We start from the raw sequence: 24,241 nt of genomic DNA, 5'->3' as shown, positions 1-24,241 counted from the left end.
AAGCTGCTGGATTGGCCCTATGGAAAATTACTCCAAAAAAGGGCAAAATATGTGCATAATACTATAGCATTATCCTCACCTTATAGTTGTGTGTAGATAATTAATCAATATATGTGAACACCAGTTTTGAAAAGCTGAAAGTGCTATACAACTTAAAGGAAGAAAATTCTGACACATGTTGTAACATGGATGAACCTTGAGGACATTATACTAAGTGAAATAAGGCAGTCACAAAAAGACAAATGCTATAAGATTCCAATTATATGAGGTATCTAGAGTAATTAAACTCATGGAAACAGAAAGTAGAAATGTGTTTGCCAGGGGCTGGGAGGAGGGGGGAAATGCGAGTTGTTCTTCAATGGGCATAGAGTTTCAGTTTTGCAAAATCAAAAAGTTTTGGAGATCTGTTGCATAACAATGTGATTACAGTTAACATTATTGAACTATACACTTAAAATGGTATAGAGGGTAAGTTATATATTACATGTATTTTACCAAAATTTTTAAAAATAAATAAATAAATAAAATGCTTAAGATGATACATTTTATGTTATATGTATTTTACCACAATTTTTAAAGTGCTATATAAATTCAACAGTAATATTACTATGCTTGCAGTTATTAATTGACTTAAAATTTCCACTGAAATCATTTTGAAGGCCAAAATAAGGCTAGCCAGAGAGATATATCCTGCAGTTTACATGTTAGAAAAGTAGTTTTCTCATCTGAATGATAGTACTTGAAAGAATTTCCAACTCTCCCAACCATCTCCTACTACATACTTAATTTACGTCCCGATGTGTCCTTACTTGTAAGGCAAAATTCAAGAGCTCAACCTTTACACTTTAATTTCACAACTCTAATTTTTTCTTAAGGTAACTGTAATACATGTAATACATGTTTATACACAGATTTCTTTCTCATTTTCCTTCCCCATTCCTTACTTTGATAGGAAAACAGTTTTTTTAGGTATTCCTCCCCCCAAAAACCTTTGCCCCCCATCTATTTCCCGCTTTGAAATAATAAAGAAAATTTTCATCAAAGACAGAATAGCTCATAGCAGTTGACTAGAAAATAGATAACTAAATTCTAATTTTTCTTTGTTGCTGACTGTGGCATAGTCATGGATAAGTTGCTAAACTTTAGTAAATAGGCATGAAGATCTTCAAGGCGGCCATGGCAGTGGACATGCATTTATAAGGTTCCCTGCCCTCCCTCACTTTCATTTTGAAGTCAGGTAAATTTGGGTAGATTCAAATATCACAAGTAAATCCTGACACAGTGCGGCCTGGATACACATTAACACACTTTTCTAAAAGTCATTTTTCTTCCTAAATCATCGTTCCCGTGAGGCAGCAAAATTCAATAGCCCAGCAAGGGACTATGAACCCAGAAACTGAATGTATCTGTGCCATTGATCCAGTTTGTGACCCTGAGAAACTCAACTTCTCTATGCTTCAGTTTTATCATCTGCTAAATGGGTACCAAAATGATTTGATTCAAGGAATTATGAAGAATTGGAAACTCCCCTCTCTAAAATCCTCCACAATAAAATAATATGCAAGAAGGGAAAAGAAACAGCTAATGTGTGAGCATCTTTGAGCAGAATTTTCCAATTTAAACAGATTCTCACTTTATACAGTAGTGGTGTGGTGCACCATACAATTACTTTGATAATGTTTTTATAGGGGTATCCTTGAAGCTGTTTTTTTTTTTTTCTTCATTAGCTGTTCTAAGTCAAAAACACTATCACTTTCAGTATGGAATTCTCAAAATAACCTTTTACTTCACTGTCTTCAAGCAAACAAACTTAACAAATCCAACTGCTGGCAAAGATTATTTTCCTGTTTCCTTCTAGGTTCCCCTCACCCAGTGTGAATAAACTCTTCCTGTAAAAGAGAACCTTTTCCAAAAAAACATGGTTATTTCCCCCCATACCTATAACTTACATCTCTTCTTTAACTATAGGAAAATAAAATCAATGCAATTTGCATATTTTAATGTTCCCTCATAAGTACATTTGACCCTCACTAGAATGTTTTACCACTTTCTGAAGCAAAATGAAATTTAATAGCACCCATGGCTAATGTGGGTCTCCATTTCAGATGAGATTTCTTGATAATACTGATGACAATTTGATCCTATAGCTCCTACTAGCAACAAGACAAGGTTGCAAAAAGGGCAATGTGATACAAGTCCTTAAGACTGACTTCTAACTAATGTGACATAAACTTGAAACCAAACTTCACCAGCTTATCCATAAGTTAGATTTAGATTCAAAGCCTATACAGGCCTCTAAGAGTAGGATATGTTGTTGTGGGCACATCCCTGATGGCTAAACCCACAGCACAGTTCAAGGTTAGAAAAATGCCTGACACAGCTCAAAATGGAAAACCATAGTTTTACTGTGAGAAAATGAATATATACGCACTTATGTTCATTGTTTAACACTTGAAATGACAAAATTTATCCCAAAATATAGGGAGGGAAATGGAGTAAAATAACATTAGAAACTTTTTCAAAGTTTACTTGAGGGAACTGTATTTATAAATAAGAAATGAGAGTATGTATTTATTTTGTGTGGTTTTGCTCTTGTTTTTTGATTCATGCCATTATCTAGACCATTACTCTTATATTAATATAATTATAATTATTGCACTAGAAAATACTTTTTGTGACAGAATCTCATAGTGTATGTATTCATTGTCTTTGGACTTTCTCTTTCTGGGGGTTGTTTTCTTCTTTGAGAGAATGCTATTTTCTGGCACAGCAGGATAGACAATAACAAATGTGCTGTTAAATAACACTCACCTCAAGGCAGGAGGATATAGATAGAAATAAACTTTTATATCCTAAAATTAGAAGTATTTCAAAAAGAAGTGTTTTATCACTGATCATTTTTTTCCAAGACAAATTCAACTAACATGCTTCTATTACATAATTATTAAATATAATTTAAAGCCTGCTCTAAGCAGTGAAAACCTGTTGATTGCTTCTCCTTTTTGGGAAAAAAATAACATTTATCAAGGTCAAAACCACAGAAGATTTAAAATTCTTAAACACTCTTGGCAAGTTAACCCCATCAGTGGGGTGTACTGAGAGCAATGTAACATCCACCTCACAAAAGAGCTGATGATGACCCTCACTCTAATGCTCCTTCTATGTTCAGAACAGCAAGGCATTTCCTTGCATTTCATGTGGACAACACTTTCATCCTTTCAGGCATTGTATGAATGTAAATTAAATTCATCTCAGCACCATGGTAAAGTTAGCAGCTTGTCCCACTCTGCCTGTTGTAAAAAAAAAAAAATAGATGTAACTAGAATATAGCTACTTGTCTTAACTCTAAATTTCTTATTGATAGGGACTATATAGCTTATTGAATATGTAGTGCTTGATTGTGCCTAACAAAATTCTTGGTACAAAGTAAACATCATCTAGGAGAAAAGGAAGGAAGGAAAGGATGGAGGGAGGGAAAGAGAATTATTTTTCATGTTTTATCAGGATACTTTGTACTGTGCTATGGAAGCACTTTTGTGAGATTCCTTTGGAGCTTTGGAGGCAGAAGTAAGAGCCAAATATATTTGGCTCCTGAACTCTCCCAGAACTGGCTTAAAATACCAAAATTAACAGGTGGCAGGGTTACCAATTAGTGCAACAGGAGAGAATCACACCGAATATTTTTTGCAATCTAAACTTTTGAAAGAAAACTTTTTTGAAAATTGGCAGGATATAAAAACCGAAAATTATTTTCCTTTAGTTTCTTATTTAAATGAAAGGATTGATTCTGCTTCTAATGCACTTGGTTAGAAAAGCCATCCACAAGCTTAGTTTGAAAACTGGGGAAGCAAGGTCAGTGAGGTAACACAGTTTCTATTTAATTCTCAATTTACATTAAGCCACAGGAAAATTAATCATTCTAAATAAACTTCAAAGTAACAGTGAGGAAGGAAGGGGTTTTGCATTTTCCTAAACCCTTGCTGAGAGGCTATTGTATCCTTTATCTTCCTGTCTTCCAGAAAGTTAGTGGTTGTATTTAACTTAAACTATTCATTTACCCTTCAGATATAGCATATCTTGAGATGCTTTTCAATGACTATAAGCCGTTAAAGAGTACAAACTCTCTGATAGCTTCCTTTAAATTCTTGCGTTTACAGGAGCATTTCACAAACCCATCTTCACAACTGCACACATTATAATTTACACGTTAACTACAACAGGGTTTCACCTTAGGCCTGTTGCCAAGAATAATCATTTTAAATCTTTTTATCCTTTCGTAAAAGGATAATTATAAATGTGAAAGTAACAGCAAAGGAAAGGTGTTAAGAAAGCACTTAGAATAATCTCCTCCATTTGAATACAGGAAGGCTGATGAAGAAGAGAAGGAAAGGGAGGCAAACCAATTCTTTGGGTGAGATGTAACATGTCAAATGCAAGGCATGAAACATTAAACTGAAGGTGTGATAGATCTGTCTAAACGTCCCAAACAAAATCAGCCTGCCTTTGTGCTGGAAGGACAGGAAAACTCACAAACATTCCTCATTGGAATTTACTGGTAAAAAGCCAGCAATGAAATATACATGCAAAAGGTTACTCACTGCTTGTACTTCCCATGAGTTGGGGCTGTCCAACAATTTAGCAGCTATGTTTTCCCTGAAGATAAATAGTACGCTCATTTAATTTGCCTTTTGTTACAACCTGAATGCATACAGTTTAATCTTAGTCTCTTCCTCCACACTACAGGTGTTTCCCTTTAGCTAATTAAACATTAACATTGTGCAACTGTCAGTGCTCTAAAATTGGTGGTTAATCACCTCTGACTAAGAGTACTACAGAAAGTCTAAGTAAGTTGTGTTCCAGATAAATTGCAATGAATACAAGATGTTTCCGTCCTCTGAAACATTACACTGGAAGTTCATAGTTTATTTTTCAAGATTTCTACTTTAAATGGCATTGTTTTTTTACAACTTCATTCCTTGAAGGAGTGAATGGTAGTGTGGGATATGAATAAAGGATGTTCTTAGAGGAAGTAGGTCATATTATTTAGGACCTCACGTCAAAGTCAAAGACATGAGGGTTTTGCTCAAATATTGCTACTTGTAGTGTTGGGAAATTCCTTTTGTTTTGTTTTGTTTTTAATCAAGAAATGTCCTGATTAATGTTAAGGTTTACATCCTCCTATGAGCAAGCATCTATTACTACTCAAGGTAATATTTTTAATATATGGAGAAATAGTAATCCATTACCAAAGTGATGGATATTGGGTTTGAGACAGTCTGGGACCTGGGACCCTTTGCTGCAGTACTGCAATACTTGCACCTAGACACACCTCTCCTCCAACAACAAAATACAAAGAAACTATAAGGGACTAAAAATAACTGTGTGCATGCCCAGTTGGGGCAAATTCTGGACAGAAAGATACAAAAGACCAAAAAACCCAACTGCCACTTTTGAAGAGCCCAAGGCAAAAACTGGGGGTCGGAAGCAAAAGCAGGGTACTGCGCATGCCCCCTGCACACACCACCACCTAAGGGGTGGGCAAACCACCTAAGCCACCCCTCCAGCCTGACCCCTGGACACACCCCTACCCTCATCCCATATAAGGAACAAGCTCACCCCCGGACTCAGGGAGCCAGTGAGTGAGCAAGGGAAACTGTTACTTGTTCTTGCTCCCCCCTGCTGCAGCAGGGGCCCCAATAAAGCCTTGTCTGAATTTCTTGTCTGGCCTCAATTTCTATTGATTGGGGAAGGCCAAGAACTCTGGTCAGTATCAGGCTGAAAGAGAATACAGACAAAATCATGAAATTCAGAAGTCGAATGTATGTATCAGTGAGTGTATAAGTATATAAACTAAAACTCAGAACCCAAGTGAAAAAAAAAGACCATGAATCAGATCCCCAGTCTGTCATTTGGGCTCTGAAAGCAGTTATGTGCCGGAACCAATTTTTACCAGCTTTCGAGCACCAATTATGTGCATCAACTCCTAACTTCACATTGAGGCTCTCATGTCGGTAGCTTGAAATAGGCCGTGCTGGGAGTATTTACACCACGGAAATCAGCCAATACTACAAATCAGTGCTCCACTCCCACCCTAACCCGCAGCCAGTTGTTAAACATTTACCAGAACATAACTGTCTTAGAGGAAACCATGGTGGTCATGTTTTCTAAATCAAATAATTCTTCATTTGACCTTGCCATTTTCATATTTTATATAATTGAAGATAAAACTATTATATCTGCAATGAAAAATCATGAAGAAACACAGTGTAAAGTATCTGATTTTAGCAAAACTTAACTATGAGAAACATATCTATATACCAAAAGATATGGAAAGCTATTTTCTTAAACATTTAGTAGTCCTGGAAATGAGCATATTTAGAAGCATAAGAGTATTACAACAAATTTGGAACTGCCATTATAATCTCCACAATCTTGGGTGAGTTACCCCACCCCTTGGACACCATTCCTCTATATTCGTAAGCTGAAGATGTCAGCTAAATGACTTCTGTTCCTTCTATTTAATATTATAGGATCTTTGGGATAATACCAAGGAGACTTCACTTGCCTCCATACGGGTCAATTTTTCCTGTCTTTTTATGGGGGGGCAATAACAGTCAGCATGGCTTATGGAGAATTCAATAGCAACTCTCACCCTTCAGAGTCTCGAGGTTTTTTATTGGATCTTCCTACATTATCATGAATTCTTCTTTTCTGTGCATTAACTCTCCACAAAGGTAAATGGGTAGCAAACTAAACCAACTGCATTCTGAGCAACAATGTCCTTACTTCCAGTTAAGATTAACTATTTCAAATCCAAAATTGTTTTTTGTAATCTGAGTAGGATATTTCAAAAGAAATAGGCTGCCTATGTACACATTTGTAGTTAATGCACAATGTTACTACATTAAATTTTTTTTTAACATTAAATTTTTGATATGATGCAAACGTTTAAAACGGTGATGATTTTTTAAAGCTCTCTAAGTATAATATATATCAGCAAAGAAACACAAAGCAAGTAAGTTATCAGCCTTTAACGAGAAATAAATATTTATAAGTAATATATAAATCAAAATTGACTAGATTTGGAGTGACAAAGACAAGAACGAATTGATTTAATATTTCAGACTCTGAGTTTATACACTTTTGAGAGAAATGCTATTCAACAGGCAGGCCAAAAAGTATACATTCAAGTGCTAAAGAGAAAATATTGGCATATGAATAAATTGGTCTAGGCCATCTCCATATTTAGTGATAATTCATGATAATTTACAGCAAGTCATAACTATAAAACAGGTATGATTCTTACCTAAATTAAAAATCCAACATAAAAAAAAAAGTCTAAGTTGACTGCTAAGTAACTGCCAGTCTCCTAAGCAGGGACAGTTCTAAGGAATGATTCACAATATGTATGTTCCCATGGTGGAAAGTACAGATAATGTGATGTGGAGCAATTAAAAGCATTTCCAAAACATTTAATGCTAATAACATGCTAATACCATATCTATGCTAGCAACCTAGCTATCGATGTTTCGGTAAATCATCTACCTATAATGCAAACTATATTTGCAGTGTCACTGTTCAGCCATACGTTAAAACTATGGTCACTCACTTTTATTTGCCTGTTTAATAAGAATGGATTTTGGTATTTAAGAAATAGTTTATCATAGTTCTAGCTTTTATAAGCATTGCACTTCTTTCATTTAAACTGTTCTTTAATTATAACAATAATTACAGCTGAAATATAGAAATTTACACATCAAAATATGCCTTATAATATTATGTAGCCCCATGTGGTTACTGAGCACCTGAAACATGGTGAGTGCAAATTGAGATATTGTGTAACTAAAATACACACTGGATTTTGAAATCTTGGTACAAAAAATTAATAATGTAAAATATATCATTAATATTTTTATATTATTACATGTTGCAATGATATTACTTTGGATATATTGGGATCGATAAAATGTATTAAAATTAGTTTTACCTATTTCTTTTTAGTTTTTAAATGTGGAAACTAGAAAACTTAAAATTACACATGGGGATCACATTTGTGGCTCATCATATTTCTATTGGACAACACTGGTCTAGAATATATATAGTCATCTGTAAATATTGGTGCATCAAATGATCTTTGTTTTTTTAAACCTCATTTCATTGATATTAAAAAAAAGAGTCTGAAAAAGACAAGATGAAACCAAGAGAGATAAAGGTGTCACTTGGTGATTCAGCGGTAGAAAAGAAATATGCATAGTGGCTTATTCCAGAAAAAAATACAAGATTAAACATAGTGATTGGAAGATGTTGAGGCTGGGAGTTAGGTGCCCAATCACAGCTCTGAAGTTACTTTATTCGTTCATTCCACTCATCTTCATTGTGACATTTCTTATATCTTAGTCAGGTGTGCTCATGTCTCTCCAATTTAAAATTTAATTAATGTTTTATTTCCCTAACTGTATTTCAAGTTCCTTGAGGATCCCTGCATCTTTATATTTACTTATATACATTATTGATGCTAAAAAATTGTCGGGGTATTAGCAGTCATTCACTATTTGTGAGTTTTAAAAGTTGACCCAGAAAGGAAAATTTCTTATTTAGGAACAACTACAAATCAAGAGCAGTCCTTACAAACAAATAAATTTTTAAAATGCACCTCCAGATACCTTTCTTCAGTTGCTAAAGCCTTGCTCCATGTATGCAAAATGTCACGGCTACATCTTCCTGTAAGTTTGTTATACTATTTGCTCACCTGCAGCCATATGGATTTCACTGCCATTCAGAATTAGGCAGAGATAACATCCATGGTCATACTAGAGCAGGGCTAGCACCCTCTCCATTTAGGCCGCACTAATGGGCTGAAAGCACCTTGTGCCCTTCTAAGTCAAAAGGCATGAAATAGACCTCCAAGAATTACGACCAGAGTTTGACTTTGGGGCCTTGCTTTGGACAGGTCATTTGTCAGGACAATCAAGATTGCTTCTGTCTTAGTCTCATTCTAAAGTCCAAGTGAAAAGGTCTCTAGGAACTGACGAAACTGTCCAGCTCATACCCTTCACCTATCTATAGCATTACTATTATAAAGGCTGTTAGTTGCAGCAGTTGTATGACAAAGAAACATAGATGTTTTAATTCCTTTAATATCATGTAGATCAGGTTTTGAGCCTATTGTCAGCTGTACCTAGGCAAGTGATTTGATACTAAGCAAGTCATTTAACCTCTATGTGTCTCCGATTCTTAATCTGCAAATTAGAAGTATTAACACCTACCTCTCAGAGTGATAGAAAAGACACACACACACACACACACACACACACACACACAAGCACACATGAGAGACAAAGTATGCCTGCAGAGTGGTGCCTGGTACATAGTCTTTAATAATTGTGCTTAACAAGTTGACAGCTATTATTGGTAGTAGTGTTGTAATTAAGAACCTTAGAACTGTTAAATTGATACAGTTTATTTAATTGGTATAACATTTTTCTTTCACTGTAGTATAGTACATAATGAGCATCATATTTTGCTTTTCTCAAATTTCTTATCCATATTGTCTGAGTAAATCTCCTTAGAATTCCATAAGCAGCCTAAAGTTTTAAACCACAGTGACAGAACAATGAAAAAAATACTACTCATGGTTCATTTAGTGTTTATATTCACTTTTTTTCCTCTTTATCAAACTTAAGACAGATGCAGGTATTTTTACTTGCCCAGTCCGGGAAACTGAGACAAAGAGGAAAATCATTTAAACTGGTTTTAGAGACGGTTGTATTGTACTGGAAAACACTTGAATCCATCCATAGCTGCTCAGGTTTATAGTACCTACACATAACTGGAAATACTTAATTCAGGTCTCAGAATACTATGTTTTATTTGTTTCTTTGTTTTTATTTAAATAAAACACAAGGGCAAGAGCCTTTACCATTATAAAAATAAAATTATGATATGGGTCGCGTTTTATTTAAAAATATAGAAGATACTTAGATCTTTGAAGACTCATGTTGATACTGACCAGGGTTCTTGGTCTTCCCCAATCAATAGAAGTTGACCAGAGGCCAGACAAGAAATTCAGGCAAGGCTTTATTGGGGCCCCTGCTGGGGAGCAAGAACAAGTAACAGGTTCCCTTGCTCACTCACTGGCTCCCTGAGTCCGGGGGGCTAGCTCGTTCCTTATAAGGAATGAGGGTAGGGGTGTGTCCAGGGGTCAGGCTGGAGGGGTGGCTTAGGTGGTTTGCCCACCCCTTAGGTGGTGGTGTGTGCAGGGGGCATGCGCAGTACCCTGCTTTTGCTCCCAACGCCCAGTTTTTGCCTTGGGCTCTTCAGAAGTGGCAGTTCGGTTTTTTAGTCTTTTGTATCTTTCTGTCTAGAATTTGCCCCAACTGGGCATGCGTGTAGTTATTTTTAGACCCTATCGTTTCTTTGTATTTTGTTGCTCAAGGAGAGATTTGTCCAGGTGCAAGCATTGCAGCACTGCAGCAATGGGTCCCAGGTCCCAGGTCCCTGCCTGTCGCAATGTATTCAATAGATATTTTACTGAAATGCAAAATGCAGATTATACGGCATTTAGTAAAACTCCCTCGCCTTGCTGATTAATAAACTGAAAGCTGAGAGAGGTGAGGTGATCAGTTAAAGATGACCTAACAAGTAAGCTACAGAGTCAAAGCCAGTATCTAGTTCCATCGCTTCTAGTATTCTTTCAACTGCACTATACTGTCATTTTTGTTTAAACTTCCTTAAACTTTGAGAGCATCCTTCTAACACAAAGACAACATTTTCAAAATGTTTTTGCTGTTTTCATGGTCAAAATACGTTCTCAAAATATTTCCATAGGGTGATGGGTGGGAAGGAGAGAGACTCTCTTTGTGAAAATAAAGGGTGGAAACATTTTGAAAATGCTATGAAAACATTTGGCTGCCTTAACAGCCTTAAAGAAAACATTTATTTTGGCCACAGTGACTAAAACATTTGCTTCCTTTGGAAATGCTTGCTGCCAAAATAAAGGTTTGTTTCTTTTTTCATATAGAAGCAAACATTGTTAAATGAAATATTTTGTATTATTGTATACATTATTTGAATATTGATTATGGCCACTCTTAGTGACCATCATTGTGCATAGAGTTTGTTTTGTAAAGAAATTAGGGATCCTTGTATTTCAAAACAGATTTAACATTATGAAGTGGCAACTGTATTGCAACAAAATACCTACATGAGTAATGAGAAATTCAGTCATCCTGTTAAGAAGTTTGTCCTGTACAATGGTTATGTTCATGTAAGTAAAACATCTGGAGTACAAGGTATTGTGTATATCAAATAGCCAGAAGACAGACTGGCTGACTAAACTTTTTACATTTTAGGCTATAGTTGTATTTTCTTGTGGAATTATTCTGTATTCTAAATATTTCTGTCTACTGAGTGCATAATACATATTAAGAAACTCAATTTGCTTCTACTTGGAGTTTATTTCTGTATCTAGGCTGATTTTAACGTATTTTATGTTACCATTTTAGCTAATGGTCTTCAACTCCAATCCTCCAAATTAAGTCACATACAACTGTATTCATGAATCCATACATGCATCAATTGAAAGGACCTGCCTATGTCTATAAGAGATGGGTTACAATTCACTACCTAAAAAAATCTACCAGTGTTAAGACTCTAATGATTACAGCAAACCATTGCTCACTTAATTTATAGTCTCACTGGGAAAGCAGTTCATCCTGAAGAAAATGGAAAAGGGAGACAATTTTTATCATAGAAAAGAGTAACCTGGTGACTCTCAATCCGAGAAACATATCAGAATTACCTGTGAGGCTTTTAAAAATTACAACTGCCTAGGCCTTACTCCAGACCTACTGAATTTCTTTTAAAGGTGAGTTTTAAGCCACAGGAAATCATTATAGGACCTATCCAGCACATAGCCACCTCAAACTCGGATAACTAAAAGGGATTGAAGCATCTGGGTTTGGTCTGATTCTACTAGAAATGAACAAACTTGACCTAGGTCGATTGCTGGTAACCAGCATTACATTTCTTGGCATTATTATTCAGATATAGTCAGACTATCTGACATTCTATTTCTGTTTCTGAGAGCCATCTCCTGTATTGCTTCCAGATTATGAGACCAGTGATAGTGCATTGCTCTAAGATCCACAACTGCCCCCAGCACAGGGGTCAGTAATGGAAGTTTACCCTTTTTCGTTCACTATTGCATTCTACAAAATTAGCCTGGGCTTGGTTTGTTTTTAGAATGAGACATACAATATTTTAAGGAGATGTCTGTACTTGTTATTTTTTCCACTTAGGAACAAAGAATACAAAACAACTTGTTTCCATTTTACAGTGCACGTAATGTGAGTGTTCTGAAAATAAAAACAAATGGAGAGGAAATAAATTGCAAAATGAATAAGAGAATACATGGATGCGCTCTGCAACTATGTCCAAATGGTAGCAGGCAAAAAGAGTTTAAGATTCCTTCTAAAGTATACTGTGACTTCCTGACTTTGATTACATAGCTTTTCCTTAAGTAAACATTAATGACAGAGCAAATATTCTTGTTGCCCAAAGAGGCTATTTTCTAGTAATTTTCTAGCCTATTTGTTTTAAAGCCTCATGCAAACCATACTAAGTAAACATTCTAAATAATTATAAAGAATAGATTTAAAGAGACTTTCTAATTCTTTTAATCAGCAGAATTTTCTTCTTCTAACAGTAAGACAATATTTTTCCAATCTTTTTTTTTCTTCTTAGTTTCTTTATTAGTTTTTCAGCACAGTTAACTCTTTCTACGTTGACAAGTGTTTTTGTTTTACATTTTGTCATCTCAAAGTCTCATGACATCAGGCACCAGAATACACAAAAGTAGGCTCTTCACTTTGTACAGAGAAGAAAATAACAAATTCCATTAATAGTTCACTTTGACCAAAGAAGACACAACCTCCGATGGAAAGCCACACGCCGGAGTACCCAATATACATATATATATAATGTATAGATATTTATAGATCTCATCTGAAAGAACACGGAAAAAAAATCCAGGATTCACAGCGCTATCTACAGTAAGAGGGATTAATTCTACCAGCTTTTCAAACAGTCACATTCTATATTCAAAGGAAGCACGTGAGTGAATAGAACTAACAGACTAACACTCCACTGGGCTCTATAATGGCTTAAGATGACAGAAAGGGGTGATGTGTGCCGAGGAAATGTGGATGCAGGTGTCCCCTCAGCCCCACACCCACCCACCTACCCTCCACAGCCCTGCATTTTTCATTGCTCTCTCCTCTTCTCTTTTTTACTCATTTGGGGGCTTTTCCAATCTTATAGCACAACAGTGAGCATTTAACATCTAGAAATATAATATACAAGGATACATTATTTCAGAAACAATCAGTCAGAAATGTGACGGTGAAAGTAGTCTAGCCTAAAATGTAATTTATGAAGTGAGGTCATCTGTAATCTTTATCATCCATACTGCCCAATATTGTTATTTGCTCATCATGATTCAGGGTGCATTCTTCCATAAATATGTATCTAGAGTCATATTAAACTTAAAATGAGAACTGTGGAGTTTTTTTAATGCAGTTACTCTGGGAAGGATTAAAACCTGTACCATCAATCAACTACTCATGAGCATCTACTAGGGGTAAGGTCCAATGTCAGATGATCTGAATGAGGGACAATAGAAAGTATAAGACGTGAATTTTGCTCTCAAGTACTTTACAAATGTAAGATATGAATTCATGAAGGGATATCTAACAATATAGGGAAATATAATATTAGACCTAAATACAGGTTATTCAGTTCTGTGCAGATTCAAAGTAAGATCTCAATATTGAAATAGATGGGTGAACTATCCTGCTGGATTACTGGCTATACTCACTGGCCTTATGAATATATGCTTGCATCATCAGGATGTGAGATAAGCAGGACATATTTCATTAGTATACCTCCTCTACAGTTTTGTGTAATAATAACATGTAATTTTTTGTGGGTACTTACTATGTATCAGGAATTCTTCTAAGTTCTTTATGTATGTCAAATCATTTAATACTCTTAACAACGTTACAAAGTGTATATGATTATTGTCCTGCTCATTTTAAAGATCAGGAAACTGTGGCTCAAGGGATTAAGTGACTTTCCCAAATCATACAGCTATTATGTTGGGTAATTGAGATTAGAGCCCAGGCAATCTGAATCTTGGTCCCACACACTGACTTGCCATGCTATGCTAACTCAAGAGTCAAAGAACCTAAAGAATCCTAAAAAGTTAAAGCTGTAAGGAACCTTAGGAGACAGTGCAAATTCTTCCTAGTACACATAGGGAAACTAAAGCTCAAAGAGATGAAATGGCTTGCCTATCTATGATCACACAGCTAGTTAGAAAGAAACCATGATTGCAACCCATGTTTACTGATTTCCAGCCCCTGGGTCTTTCCATAATAATCATGATAATCCCTTTAAGCATTTCTCCTTTGCTTCATTTTTCCAATCTGGACTATTAAAAATGATGCATGTCTATAATTATCTGAGTTGAATTTGACTGTATACAAACAAAAGTAAATGGAAACACTGAGATATAAAGTGTGATATATAAAGTATGATAGATGAGAGATAGATGGATAGAATGAGATACAGATAATATAGATATATGGATATAACATATATAATAACTACCAAAACTCTGCTAGTAGATATTATTGTCCTCAATTTACGGATTAGGAATCTGAGGCTTATAGAGATCAGATAACCAGCTTAATGTCACACAGCTAGTAAGTAAATTCAAAATCAGGTCTGCTTGACTTTAAACTCCTATGTCATTTGTACTATCTGAGTAGTGGTTGCAATATGAAAATACTTTACAACTTTTACCCCATGGAGAAAAAAACTTTGTGTGCTTTTCTTTTATAACAAAGATCATAATTTATTTTTCTAATTTACATGTAGTTGATAAGAGTGGTTTTAATTAAGAGATCATTTATAATTAGACATTTTATTATTTTTAAAAAGTTATTTTTACTAAAATGTCTGTTATGGTGTGGAAGAGAAAATTTTAACCCAAACTGTCATTGAGTATTTTCAATATAGAACTGTCATTTATAAAAAAAAAAAAGGTGAGCTTGAAAAAGGTATACAGGTAAACAGTCTTACATGCATGCTCTATGAAAGAGTTCTATTCTCTAGGAATTGAAATATCAAATTAAATAGATATTTAGTGAGACCCTAGCTAGTGCAAAGTGCTCTGCAAGATCTCCTCACCATATTAGGCCCACATGGCCAGTTTTGTGTGAGGCTTACCAATTTCATCATTGAGCCCACCACAGTTCCTGGCATAGTACCTTACACACAAATGTAGTTTGAGTTAGACTACAGAAAAAGTATACCCAGTTCACAGAATCAAAAAGGAAAGAGTATATAATAGGCTGTTTCAAAGAGTTGAAATGACTACAGCCAGAGAAATTATATTTAAAGTGAATCCAATTATGAGCCCACATTAAGTTTGTCTTCTCTGAGACCTGGAAAAACCTAAGTCCATATTCTGACTGAAAAACCCCAAACAACTGCATCGTGATTTTGGTCCTTTTTATTTCCTTTAAAATATAATAATATGTGTTAAAATTAGGCATCTATACATTCTGGTCCCTGCAGAGAAGAAATTTGAAAATTTAGTCACATACTGCTCCTGGACAAACTCTCCACTGTTCCTTCCCCAGATCTCAGTTAAGGAAGAGCTTTAATTCCATTGCATAGCCCATTATTATGAGTTCTGTTACTGTTGTTGGATGATTAAAAGGAAGGAAAAGTACTGACAAATGAACACCTACTATGTGCTGAGCATTATGCTAAAGTTCACATCAACTTAATTTAATTCTCTGAATAATTCCGTAAGATGGGTACTATTATCCCTATTTTAAGACCAGAAGCTAACCCTCAGAAAGGCTAACTTGCTGAAGGCCAGCCAATAGATCCAAACTGTAGCTCTCATCTGTCTGACTCTAAATCCACTATATCATATGCATGTATTTCTTGACCTAGTATAGGACAAATGACCCTTCCTTAATTTCTGATAAACAGAAGAGCACCTCCTCAGAGTGGAAGAAACAAACTCAACCATAACGGAATAGAACAAGCAGGGCCTGAAGGGTGGAGTTGTGCCTGGTCATCTCATTTCACTTGAGGCTTGATACATCTTGCATCTCCATGATTTACCAAACTTGGATAAAGGCAAAAAAGATAAAGGGGGCTAGTACTTCACACTAGGAGTTATTTTTAGGTTACATGACAGAATCCAAATAAGTGGACTATAGGTTTCACAACTGTAAATCTGGTGCAAACGTAAGAAATTAGGAAATGATTAAACAACAAAGACTGTGACAGAGGAAAACTAAGAAAAAGTGGAGCTGATTCAGAGGAAGGAGTCAGTGAAGATTTTAAGGAGGAAAGGAGCCCTTAGCCAGGTCTCAATTTGGATGGGACCTGGACAAGAAGATGCATGGTACACCCATTCCAGACTAAATCATAGAGATAAGAATGAAGCTGTCTTGGGACCAGAGAGGAGATAAGCCTGCAAGGTAAAAATGAGAGTACGATGGGAACAGTGAAAATAAATAATAACAATAAGTTGCATGGGGCTTTCCAAGTACCAGGCACATTTCTAAGTGATTTATATTGTCACCACATTCTGGCAGAAATTCTGAAACTTAGGCACAGTTAAATGATCTGCCCAAAGTCACACAACAGGTAGTGTTAAAGCTGGGATTTGGAACCTATGAAGTATGATTCCAGAGTTTGTTCAATTAACCACTACAATGATACATTAGAGGAAAAGCATATTCAAGCAAAGACATATAGGTACCACTTCTCTGTAGTCAACAATTAAGCTTTTCAATGCAAATTAAGAGAAAGCAAATATGTAGGAGAAATAGGTAAAAACTAGGCATAGCCTATAACTGGCCGAGATTCATAAAATGTATTACTTATGGGGAATGTGATTCACTATAAACTATAAATAAATTGAAATATATTTTATTTTTTAATTAATTTTTATTGGAGTATATTTGCTTTACAATGTTGTGTTAGTTTCTACTGTACAGCAAAATGAATCAGCTATACATATACATATATCCCCTCTTTTTTGGATTTCCTTCCCATTTAGGTCACCACAGTGCATTAAGTAGAGTTCCCTGTGCTATACTTTAAAAGAATCAACAGCACTTACAACATACTTTAAGTGGATCTATTAACTTTATATCCTTTTAATTCATAATCTGATCACTTAGAAAGATTAAGTGGAAAATTTCAAAGATTTTTAATTACGCTTTTTATCCTAATCTTCATATTACATAAAGTTTGATATACTATTATCAAACAGAGGTTAAAACTATGCACACACACAGCTACATCTATACACACTACATATTTAAGAGCAAAGGTGGGTAGTCAGCTCTGTCTCCATTGACTCTTTATTTTAGGTATTTTTAAGATAATAACATGTAGGAAGTCATATACAGTATTACTATCCCAACAATCTATACTAAGAAATGTTATCCACAATTACCATTGTTCAATTTGGCACACTAAAATATATGGTAGTATCTGAAATATGTTTAAGAATTACATTTAAAGTTTAAGACATTAATTTTCAAACCACATATATTTTTCTGTATCTATCTATCATATATGACAAACTGCAACCATTGTAATATAATGGCAGTGTTCTTATAATTAAAGACAAATGCTTTTCTTCTTTAAATACCTTGATTTTTCTATTAAACAATGACCACTTAGTTGGAAAATGTAAATAGTGTGTGTAAAATTTTGATTTAAACCTTCCCCCACTTCTTTCTAAAGACAGCAGCCAAAAAACTGAATAAGTCAGGGTGCCTTTGAAGATATTTAATTAAAATCTAATCCCACATTCTTAAAAGCTCACATAAATTAAGCTGTCATTCAGGAGATTTATGCATTCACATTTGCATATTACGTACAATTCATCAATTACTCATGTTTGAAAGCAATGCCTTTCCCAGGGTGCTGAACTGCCAACAGTGCCAACAGGCACATGCAACCCACAAAACCATACCTACTGGTACCTTGGAGAAAGCCACCTCCATATGGTCCTTCATTTGTACATCCACAGAGCTCCAAGCACACTTAGAAAAATATGACCATTGTTTGATGGATTCTATTCAGCTAAATTCGACAGAGATGAACATTTTACTTAATCTTGGTGCAATTGTATAGTGGTGGCAATTCAACAATCCTTCTTCCACTCATGGCAAGTTTTAAGATTGCAGTAAAGATACAGAATCGTTGCTGAGCTTCAGCATCACCAGTCAAAACAGTTAAGCTAATATTCTCTGCAAGTTGATAGAAGGCAACCATTTGTTTAGCATGGCATATTTGAGAATGGTAAAAAAAAATGTAACAAATATATACCAGTGTGTGTGCATACATACATAATACATAGATACACATACACACAGAGAGACAGAGAGACTTGAAGGTGAAAATATCAAAGTGTGCAGTGGCTCATTCAGAACACTTGGAAAGCTTTAGATGTGGCAAAAATAAAATGCCCATAACTTTTCCAGACTGTGTTTTTTCCTAAATACTATTTTTGGGAAAAAATGGCAACTCTTTAATAGCACAATGTCTACAAGCAAACAGATGCAAAGACACATTTTCCCCATGAGCTATAAGCTGTTACAAGATACCTTTAACTTTTTATACATACTGAGAAAATAGGTCACTCTGGTAGTCCCAAAGGGAAAATGGTACACTTATAAGCTACGATATATAACAAAAAGAAACACAGAACCCAAATGACATAATGGGGTAAGCTCAGCTACTGCCACAATATTTTACATGAGCGTATTCCTTAATAGTCAGTATAATTGTTTTAGAATTCCAAACAACTGTTTGCTTTAAAAAGTGAGGCCTGAACCAGGGACATTTCTCCTTTCATACGCAATGCCTTCTCCTCTCTTTCTAAAATCTGTCACCAATTCCTTTATCGTTTAGACATCCAGAAAACTTATAAAACTTAGAGCGACTGGTAAATTTAAATGATCTTCTCTCATTTATTTTATATAAGTTATAAGCCTGTGTACTTGCACGTGTGCATACTGCAGCTAATGTTCAGCAAATGACTCATAAAAATTCAACTCTGTAAAGATGTTTTGAGTGCCCACTATGCACAAGGCACTGTGTTAGATGTTGTGGGGAGTATAAAGATGCATTATACATGGTCAGAACTCAAAATATAATAAGAAAAATATACATGTACACTAAGGACTAAAATACTGACATAAACAATGCATTTCGAGGACAAAAAGAGAGAAATATTCATCCTGAGGAGACCAAAGGGGGTGGCATTTGATCTGGTTCTTAAAGATGAGTATGATAAATGTGAAGATTGTTTCATAAATGTGCATGCTTTGTAGAGAGGCCATGCTAATCTTTCTCTGTATCATTCCAATTTTAGTATATGTATTGCTAGAAAAAAAACACATAATCAAAACTAGCTTGAGAATCTAGCTAGTGTTCAAAGCAGGAAAAAACCCAACACGAATATATGAGATAAACATTGTATCTTCTAGTTATATACTATTTTCCATGGTACATACAGCTGGTTTAGTATAAACTGTGCTTTTACATATATCAAACATTGACCATTAGCCAGTCTTAATGTCAATTGCCATTGGGTATTAACTTGTTGCTGAACATTAGTTGGAATATAAAGACAGCAATAATAGTGGATTTATTCTATCAGAAAACAATATCTGCCTTTTATTCCTATCATCCTCTTCAATTTTCAAAATCCTGATTTCCCCCAACAGGTAATAATATTAAGTGTGTATTACTTTTGTCATATAAATTTAATGTAAAACATTCCTATAAGAGGCAGTATGTTTAGTATCTGGAATGGGAGTAAATAGTACTGTAGAACAGAAGATTAAGTGTGTGTGTGTGTGTGTGTGTGTGTGTGTAATGTCACTCTCTCTGGCTGTAATTTAACCCTGAGGAAAAGTATTTGAGTTTGGTTCTGAACGAAAAAAATCTCTCATGAGTTACCAGGTTCAGTTAACAATGTTAGCAAAACAACTGATATTCAATGTGTCCAATGCTCTAGCATTCAGTGTTTGTTAGTTTTACAAGCTTTCTTCAAATCCTCCATCTCTAAATGCTGCAAAACCTACATGGGTTTTAATTATGATCAAGAAGCTGTCAGAAAAAATCTATATGGACAGATTTTTAGAATAACTAATTATTCATTGTAACAATTCAACTAATTAAATAATGTCTGAAATATGTTATTTTAAATAATGCAGTGTAGTGGGGACACGTACAACATAAGGTGATTATATCTGAACAGTTAGTGATCATTTACTATTATAATGTTTTTGCCTTACAGGACAAAAACAGGTCTTTACTTAAATCATAACTGCTATTTACAACTGAAAGTTGTCTTATTACACTATCTCTCCCTAAGTGAAGAATAATGTATCATGCTGCCATCTGTCTCTTTCCAAGAAATATTTCTCCCTTCTTTCAGGAAAAAAAAAGACTATACCCCCACAACTTTATTTCTTCAGATGGACACAGACCTAATACTGAATAATGTCTTATTGAATGATTAGAAAATAGTTCTTCATTTCCTATGCTTACTGTGGTAAAATCCTTATTTCATATAGGGAGGAAAATGTTTCCCAGGTGAAAAATCATAGCAGAATTCAAACCAAAGAGAATTCAAGTTTTGTTAATAAATAAAACTGGCATAAATCCAAATAACAAGGCTGACATTTTACCAGATATAGAACACTCCATCCTAAGTTACTCATTATTCTAAACATTAATTAAAACTAACTAGTGAATTAAAAGGTATTTTAAGCCAGAAATAAAGAGGGAAAAAAAGTCTCGCAAACAATCACTATAAATAAAATATTAAAGTGGCAAAACTTACAAGGTTGTCAGTGTTCTAAGTTTATTTTTAAACATATTAAGATAGGTATAGTATAAAAATATTTTATACTAGGAATGAGTGAACTGAATGAGATATCTGCTCCGTTTAGAGGCTATTTTGATATACTGGTTTTGTTCTAGTTCAATAGTTATAGAAAAATCTATAAATTCATTTCCAGTTCTAACTGAGTCATTGGATTAAAAAAAAATTTAGCTCAGCTTGTGGTTTAGTAAAAATAATAATGATAATAATTTGGAGGTTTGGATTCCACCAATTAGTAAGGCTTACTGCATTTTTAGATCATAATTTAGTTTAGTTCAAATCCTTATTTTAGATAATAGCAAAGAGCTAGACTAATGACTAAATTATAGCACTGTGCAAAAATATCTCTTATCTTTTGACATATAATGTGTATTTTAAGTTAAGCATAATATCTTCCACATTGTATTAATTTTTATTTTACTTCCTCTTTATATTTTCTATCTAACAAAACTGTCCTAAAATTAACTTGTGCAACAAATATGCTACATGATAGTTGTCTTCAAGAATCTGATGATGCTATTATATGACATATGGCTGGCAGTGCGACTTCTGTGTTGGAAAAGGTATCACCTAACAAGAAAGATAAATGTCCTGTCCACTGTGAAACTCTATATGTTGTTTAGGCAAGAAAATCATTGAAAATGACAAAAGGTATGTCAATCAAAATATAGATATTAAAAATCCTTAAATACATATATTGATAATCCATACTGTGCTAAAAGAAGCACAATAAGCAGAATATTTTCTAAATTATAACTTTAAAGAAGGTCATAATTCTTGCCCCAGGCACACCTAAATATGAAACCTTCTTACTACTTTTTTGCAACAGCCTCACCATAAGCACCCATCAATTTTGCTGTCCAGAATGTTGTTTCAATCAAAATAAGATTAACAGTGCCACAGTAGAATATCAATGAAATATCTAACTTACTGAGAGCATCTGTCAGGATAGAAAGAGGCAGAATTTCGGTAGGAAACACTGTTAAGTTCCCATTTTCAAAGTTGGAGAATAAGGCAATAACAATCTCAATTCATTCAATTTGATATAGCAAATGCTTATTGAATTATTAATATTTACCATTGGTTAGCACTCATTATCAATCTAGTAGAACTTGGAAACTTTACACAAAAACATAGGTGCATGCATAAAATATGTATATATGTGTGTATATACATTTCCACATCACCAGAGCCTAGTAGAATTCATGGCACATGGTAAACACTTAATAAATGTTTATTGAATGACTTAATGATTTAATCCACTTTAATTTTCCACAGGTAACTCCCTAAAAATGTATTGTCACATCTCTTCTACCAACAATGTTATCTTTGTGAGGCTTACTGCGGACTGGGGGTTAAAATGGAGGACATTAAATATGTCTTCTTCCAACTGCTGATCCTTATCGCTTTGTCCCTACCCTTCCCTTCCTAAGCCACGCAGGCTAAATAAACAGCTAAGTCTTTAACTTCCAACATATTAGACAATATCACATTTTAACTGTCTTTTGGGTTTTGTTGTATTTTGAATACAAGTCTTTAACATGATGACAAGACACACTCCCTAACCTTGTTCGGTGGGTGCATTAATTTCTAGGAGTAACAAGCTTGGAATCAGCATATAGAGTGGTATTTTACAGATGCCTTAACTAGAAATGAGATGAGTTCATAGCAAAAAGCTCAAAAAAGAATTGGTAATATGCCCACTAGCTTTCAATTGACATAATGAAGAGAGTCCCTGACATCTTAAAAGAAGGAGTTAGAATTAAATAAGTAAGTGAAGACATGCTCAGTTAAAAATGGAATAAGGACAAATGATAAATGGCATTCCAATAAATGATAACAAGAAAATAATAAGATAAATAAAATGGGCAATAGCTTACAAAGTTACAAATGTAGGCAAATGAAGAGGAGAGCTCCCTAAATGACATCCAAGTACTTAGAACATTACTGTAGTCAGCAATACTCTAACACCAAAATGTAAACATGCAGCTCTATATATTTCATGGTGTTCTGCTTATATTCTATTTTATTATTCAAGCACAAATGAACTTGACTCATAACCACTGACAGTTACTATATATTTCTAGATTGAAAATACTGTCCAAATAAGAATGCAGTAACCAAGGCTTGCTCTGGTAATTCTTTCACATCTTTCATTCTTAAGCAGAATTGGAACTTTCTAATCACTTCTGGTTGCTGATACCAAGAAACAATAAGATATTACTTAGGAAAAAAGAAAAGAGAGTTCAGCATCATTTCTGCTGACACCATGATTTCACTCTTAGAACATTTTCTAAATTACAAGGTTAGGTATTTGAAGCCAGTTACCCCAACATGTAAAATAGCTTTATGAGCTTGAAGAAGCCTCACCAACCATATTCTGTCTATCACTATAAAGTACCAACCCCACTTCTACCATTCAACAACTTATCCATGTAGCCTACTACTTTCATCTGCAATGTTAGATTTGCATTTAGATTGTGCAGCCATGGGGAACCATATAGCACAGTCTTTAACACCTCCAGCTTCCTTGCCCCAAATTGGCAAAATAAAATGAATTTATCAAGGTCTTCAAAGGTCATAGTATAGGAAATCAGTAACATATAGGGAAAACAAATGCATTATCCCATTTTTGTGTTTACTATACAGAGAGCCCCAACTGCAAAGCTCTTCAGGTCATTCATTCTGAAAAAGCATTGAAAATGAATATATTAAAGCAATCTATCTATGTATTGAGATTAAAAGTAGGTAATTCTTTTTTGAAGTAACAAATACTCTAAACCACCTTTTTAAAGCTTGTAGGAATCAAGTCAGGGCACAGAAGACTTAAGGCATCAACGTGATATCCCACAACATTATGTACACATCTCTTCCAGGTTGTCAAAATTATGGCCAGTTTCATTGGATCTGGTGCCCTTTACTTCAAAGAACCTACAGATATCTGTCAGAAACTATGGTATCTGGATGTGTATTCTGCTAGTCAAGAATGTCACAAATTCAAAGCCATAGTCTTGGGTGCTCCATGCATTTAAGCATGATCTGATGGACACCACAGGTTCCTTTCAAAACGGAGCTGTTGGGAACATGCAAGTATCCCTGACAGTATCAAGACAGAGGGTTTGCAAAGGAAGCAAATATAGCTCACCTCTTTTTTGGACATGCAAATCTCTGTCCATACCTCTTTTCTGAAAGGATAGAAGAGTTCCAAATATACCAAAAATTCTCATTTGTGCATTTTGA

The 24,241-nt window shown here is 34.7% G+C and overlaps 1 protein-coding gene and 1 non-coding gene across 2 annotated transcripts in view; both read right to left on the bottom strand.

Moving 5' to 3' along the window:
* Positions 1-24,241, bottom strand: part of DACH2 (dachshund family transcription factor 2) — a 605,734-nt gene that overhangs the window by 364,091 nt on the left and 217,402 nt on the right. The gene's annotated exons all lie outside the window — the stretch shown is intronic.
* LOC118889310 lies at positions 19,399-19,504 on the bottom strand. The gene has a single exon (XR_005018456.1). It is a non-coding gene; the product is annotated as a U6 spliceosomal RNA (small nuclear RNA).

The sequence above is a fragment of the Balaenoptera musculus genome, chromosome X (genome assembly GCF_009873245.2).
Source record: "Balaenoptera musculus isolate JJ_BM4_2016_0621 chromosome X, mBalMus1.pri.v3, whole genome shotgun sequence".
Taxonomy (NCBI): Eukaryota; Metazoa; Chordata; class Mammalia; order Artiodactyla; family Balaenopteridae; genus Balaenoptera; species Balaenoptera musculus.
The sequence above is the reverse complement of the archived record's forward strand: the minus strand, read 5'-3'. Positions and strand labels throughout refer to the sequence as shown.